Source organism: Heterodontus francisci, chromosome 14 (assembly GCF_036365525.1).
Source record: "Heterodontus francisci isolate sHetFra1 chromosome 14, sHetFra1.hap1, whole genome shotgun sequence".
Taxonomy (NCBI): Eukaryota; Metazoa; Chordata; class Chondrichthyes; order Heterodontiformes; family Heterodontidae; genus Heterodontus; species Heterodontus francisci.
Window position 1 is genome coordinate 27,875,541 of NC_090384.1, and position 6,000 is coordinate 27,881,540.

Sequence of the window (6,000 nt, forward strand, 5' to 3'; positions counted from 1 at the left end):
TCTCTGCAGTTTCCCTGAATGTGTAGTGGGTCAGGCCATGATCAAACCAGCTCCCCCAGAGGAGACTGCACTGGCACTGCAGGCAGATGACCATGAGGTCTGCCTGTCCGAGACTTTCTTTGGAAAGTTAGGAGACCCAGGGAATGAATTAAATGGATTTTCCCTAGCTGAGGCTCAGTGAGCCGACCCAGTATTACAAGAGTTAGCACAGGCTGCTCAATCTGAAAGTGAAGCAGAGGGAGTCCCTGATTGCTGCGATTTAAAGAATGAGGTACTGATGAGGAAATGGAATCCTCCCCACAGACCTGGGGGCAAGGAGTGGACAGTAGTTCACCAGTTAGTGGTGCCACAGAGGTACCAGAGAGAAATATTAAGAAGGGCCCAAGAGACTACAGTGTCTGTACATGTCGGTGTATGAAAGACCAAAGCCTGCACAAGACAGCAGTTTGACTGGCCAAAACTCCACAAAGATGTGGTGGAGTACTTCTGGAGTTGCCGCATGTGCCAGGTTGAGGGGAAACCACAACCTAGAGTGAAACCTGCACCCCTAAGTCCTGTACCAGTGTTAGGAGGACCCTCCAGCAGAGGGTTGGTGAACTGTAAGGGACCCCCGCCGAGAACAAAAAGGGACAGTCAGGCACAAGGCTGGCAAAAGGTTAGACAGAGAAAGGGAAAAAAATGACCAAGAGAGCAGGTTAAAGGAAGTCAGGGATAAATCCCAGATGAAAACCCCTACTGTCCGGTCAGCCAACCTCGAAAAATGCGAAACGTTAGACCCCCACATCCTCTTATGTAAACGCAGACACTAGAAGCACGCCATCAGAGTTGCTAACAGCATTTACAGGAACCTGGAGAGACAAATAAAGACCTCTCGAGGGCAGAGAAACCTCACCTAGTCAAGGTGCCACAGGAGCATGCAGTAGAGTCTGCACAAATACCTGCAGGCAGGAAAGTGGCATCGGGAACAAAGGGAAGATTAGCAAAGAATTCTCTCCCACAGTCAGAAAAAAAGTGAACCACTCTTCCTCTGAAGTCAAAAGCCTTTGCATGACTCAGTCAAGCACTGAAAGAGAGTTCAGGATAGACCCGCCCACTACTCACTCTTTTCAAAAAAAATTACTTCAGCAGGACCAAAGACCTAGGCAGCCATGGAAATGGGCAAATGGAAAAGAAACTTCCCAATGTTTATTGGGATGCCAAAAAACGTGGCAATTAAAGCAGCATTGGCACCAAGAGAAGACAGACAGTAATATGTTTTAGGATTTATGAATGAATGAATGAGAGAAATGCATGGTTTTTCTGTATCTTACATTTTTTTCTCGACCCTTTTAATTAAATGCGCCTTTTCTCAAATCACATTTCATTCCATTGGGTGTGAACGTGTTATGCTAGGCCATAACCTACCAAGAATGAGGCACATTAATTTTGTCATGAACATTGATTTTAAACTGCTACTGGAGTGAAGAAAGGACTTGTTAAACATGTCTGGAAAAGACATTTGCATATTAACAGATGGTGTTTGGAAGGACAAAGCAGCCATTCCCTGACACATTCAACCCACAATGGATTATTGATCACCAGACGTTGAAGGTGGGGGTCCTCACATTCCAGGTTGACTGCTACAATGGCCAAATACACAAATGGACATGGTCAAACCAGCTAGTCACATGACTAACTTGCTGGGCAACCTGAGTTATTTGAATTTGTATAAACAGTTTGGGCAGAAAGCAGAATGCTCCTGGACTGAGAAGATCTCTCCTGGCTGGCTCGCCACAACCTTGCCTGTCTGTCTACTCCCATCTCTTTCTCACAAGCCTCTGAATCCACTGAAGATGTATTAACCCCAAGAGAGAAAAGTCTCCTACAGCGAACAAGGTTTAAAAAGACTATTGAGCCCCAACGAAAAGCAAGATCTACCTTCAATCAAAGACTCTACAGTGAGCTCAAAGACCCATAACAAAAACTCTTCAGATATTGCCTCAAAATTTTTCGCTTTATTTCTTCTGCTCTTTTCTGTCTCTATTTGCATGTGTGCATCACATATGCATGCTAGTGTAGGTGCATCTTGTATCCATAGGCGTCAACCAAATTAGAGTTTAAGTTTGATAAAATTTCACCTTTCTTCTTTATACCTAAGAAAGCCTGTTTGTGCTCATTTCTTTGCCTTATAATTGGAAAGCGGTGAACAAGGATTCACCAAGGGGGAGCTAAAACACAATGTGTTTAAAATTAAACCCTGTTTCAGTAAGACTAGGTGAAAGCTGAAAGGGAACCCTAGACCTCTTTCTCACCTGCTCACCAAAATGTATCACTTCACACTTCTCTGCATTAATTTTCATCTGCTGTTTCGCCAGACTGCATCCTCCTGAAGTCTCAAACTGACTGAAATTCATGTCTGTTCCATTGTGCATATTAAATCCTCAATGTTAACTATATTTCAAATTTCATATCATCTGCAAATTTTGAAATTATACCCCACTTATCCCAGTTCATGTCATTAATGTATATACAAAAAAGCAATGATTCCAACAACTACCCCTGGGAACACTGCTGTATACTTCCTCCCAGTCTGAAAGACAACCGTTCACCACTGTCCCCTGAGTCAATTTTGTCTCCACAATGCAACCTTCCCTTTAATCACATAGGATTCAATTTTGCTAACAAGTCTTTGTGGGACTTTGTCAATGGCCTTTTGAAAGTCCATATACCCAACATTACCCTCGTCAACCCATACGAACTTAATCAAAGAACTTAATCTGTGCTGACTGTGATTGGTAAAAGAGGCAACAGGGACATGAGGAAAAACTTTTGTATGTAGCAAATGGTTAGGATCTGGAATACATAGCCTGAGAGTGTGGTGGAGGCAGATTCAATCAATGCCTTCAAAAGAGAACGGGATAATTATCTGAAGTGAAAAATATTGCAGGGCTACAGGGAAAATGAAGGGAAGAGGGACTAGGTATGTTGCTCTTGCAGAGAGGGCAACGGACACGACGGGCCGAATGGCCTCCTTCTCTGCTATAATCATTCTAATGATGCTATTATTCTTTAATAACTAGCTCATACTTTTCCAAATGCCAATTAATTTTGTCCTGAACTATTTTTCTAAAATTTTCCCCATCACTGACGTTAGGCTGACAGGCCGAGTTTATCCCTCTCCCCTTTTCAAACAAGATACAACATTTGCAAACAGAGTTTCAGCGTGAAGATTCCAGTCACTGTGTTACAGTACTTCAGTGCTCGAATTTCAACAAGCAAGTGCCTTCTTTCTCTCTCCTTCTCTCACATATGTACACACACTAATTCACCAATAGGTACTGCCATTGATTTATGGCAATCAATTAAGTTGAATTGGGTTTTTAATGACGTTTTTGCTTGGGGAGATGCTGTTACCCAGAGGTGGTGCTAACAGCCCATCGATACCTGACCTCTGCAAGGGCAGTGCCCCCGATGTGTTGAATGTCGAAACACAACAGTATTCTCCCATTAAACCCCAGTGACTGATTAAATGGAACACGGTCATCGGTGCTGAAACTCTTCATCTGTCATTTACTGTACAGTGTAAATCATTTTCTCACAATCGGGCGCAATGGGGGGGGGGATTGAAAACCCAAAGGTAGCTGAGAATGTCACCTTGTGACATTAATCTGCTGAGTCTAACTGCAGTACATTCGCATTCATTTCCCAATCCGATCATTCACTCGGGGTCCCAATCTCCAGGTTAGCCCAAGTCTCACTGAGTTAATGATCAATCTGTGCGAATGTTTGCATTCAACTATAGTTTCAGTGCACAATCCCCTCTCCCCTACTGACCGTGCCTGTGGCTGTCTCTCCCTTTATGTTGCCCGGGTGCCTCTTATCTGAGTCTCCTCTCCGTCCCTGTCCTACTCAGTTTGCTGATTTCCCTCCACATCCCCCTAACCCAGTGTGCTTTTCATTCTTCGCACGTCTGCAGGATAGAATGATTTTAAAAAGAGATTTCTTCTCTCGACTGCTTGGGAGCGCACAAGGAACCCAAACTAGCTCTGGGCCACGGAAAGCTCTTTGCAATGGGCTGGGTAAGGGGATTGCAGGCTTTGTCTGTGTCTAACCTGGGGGGTGGGCGGGTGGGCAATTCATCACAAAAGCAGAGATAGGGGAGCAGGTGGCTAAAGCATCTGACAGTAACCTAACCCTGTTTTAGTAGGGCACCCCGGAGGAAAGAGACATAGTAAGATTTGAGGTGGAAAGGGAGCCCCAGACACATTGTAGACACCTTAGAGTTATCAAATTGTAACACTGTGGGTGAAACCCAGAAAACAGACGGGGCAAGGGGTCGCTGTCAAATCGGAGCCATGTAACCATTTGCCACCATCGAACAGGCAGGAGAGCTCAGCTCGCAGAAGCACAGTTCTGTCATATCTGCTACCGTGGCCAGAGGTAACAAGCCAACAAGAAACATCAAACGCCTTCGATAAGCTAGAATCAGTGGAACGTTAAACAAATATCCAGGATATGGACTGTTGATTACAGAAATCGCGCCCAGGGTCTCTATCGCTCTGCTTTGATCCTTTCTCTTAAGCTGTCTCAGATCCTTGTCTCTTCCATGGTGCATATTAAATAAGGCTCCGAAACCGTTCAGCCCTGTCCATTAGGGCTCGGAAGCAAACTTTAAATGAATTCATATCAACCTTCCACTGTACACAAGTACATCAGTGAGACATGTCTGCACGACACTGGATTTAATGTACATATGTAATCTATCTACATATCAAAACATTGATATTCGACATAATGTGGAATGGTTTTTAAACTCACCTTTTACTCTTCCTCCTTTTTCTTTGTTGTCAATTCAAACAATTTTCTGAGGTTTAAATCACCAAATCCTGTTCCTTTGGGACTAGACTTCCTTTGTGTCTCTGTGTGTGTGTGGTGTTGCTTGGCGCGGGGTATGTATAGTGCAATATAATCCTCTCGGCAGCCAAGCCTCAGGATCGCCTTGCACCGATTCCTCTCGCTACCGTCCGTTCAAGGTGTCTGCTGCACCGATTCCCTATCTCGATGCTGTGCTGGAATTCTCCAGCTGGTCTCTTGGATAGACTGAGGGTGATAACTGTGATTAACTGTGTGCTGCTACCGCCTGGCTGGGAGTCGACTTGCGCCTGCTGAATGTTGGGATGGCACTAATCAGCCTGTATGCGAGCCGGCTGAGCTTTACACAGCGAGACTCGCTCTCTCTCTCTCTCTCTCTCACTGCTGTAGTGCTGACATCACATCGCTGTTTCCCTTACATCCCTCTCCAAAAGACAGCTCGAAATGGTTCACAGCATTAGGAGCCAAACTTGCTCTTGGCATTGAAAGCTGCCCTCTTTATTCATTAAGTTTCTAGTTTTATTTATTTCATTGTATCGCTGGCTGGCTTTACTTTAATATACTTTGTCTTTTCCAAGATGTTTGATTGTATTTACACGTTTCTTTCTGCATGTTTTACCGACACTGTTTCCTATTTCGTGCTTCCAGCCGGATCCCCCAAATGTGTATTTCTCGACCTAGCCAGGTAGGGCTCCGATTCTATTGCCCACTCTGGGATTGGAATCTGCTGATGTATACCGAGCTGTCTCTTTATCCGGATACTTACTTTGATAACAGATAAACGTCATGTGGAGTAATCTCCTATTTACATATCTGGTGAATCCCGAAAGTGAGCATGATTTGGGAACAAAGTCAATTTAAAAAGGCCCAGAATGTGTTGAAGCAGGGACACCTGTTCGGTAGATTTTTTTCCCCACACAATTCAGGTGCAAATTGCGCTGCCTCCTTCTGGAAGTGGCCTCCAGAGCATTAGGGTTGGGCAATAAATTCCTGGCCGACCCGGCGACACCTACACCAACAGGAATGATTCGTTAAAAAAAGGCATGAGGGAACTTGCTGAACACTAGTTAACTTCATTAACTCATGAGATTTAAGGTTTGAGAAAGAAACTGAAGAATGATAGGGGCGGCACAGTGGCTAGCACTGTAG

General features: G+C 44.5%; 1 protein-coding gene across 1 annotated transcript in view; it reads right to left on the bottom strand.

Annotated features, from left to right (window-relative positions):
- The window catches only part of LOC137376948 (excitatory amino acid transporter 2-like), a 660,382-nt gene extending 654,841 nt beyond the window's left edge, over positions 1–5,541 (bottom strand). The window contains exon 1 of the mRNA XM_068045924.1: positions 4,798–5,541. The gene's annotated coding sequence lies outside the window, so the exon portion shown is untranslated. The remainder of the gene's footprint in view (positions 1–4,797) is intronic.
- Positions 5,542–6,000: the final 459 nt, after the last annotated feature.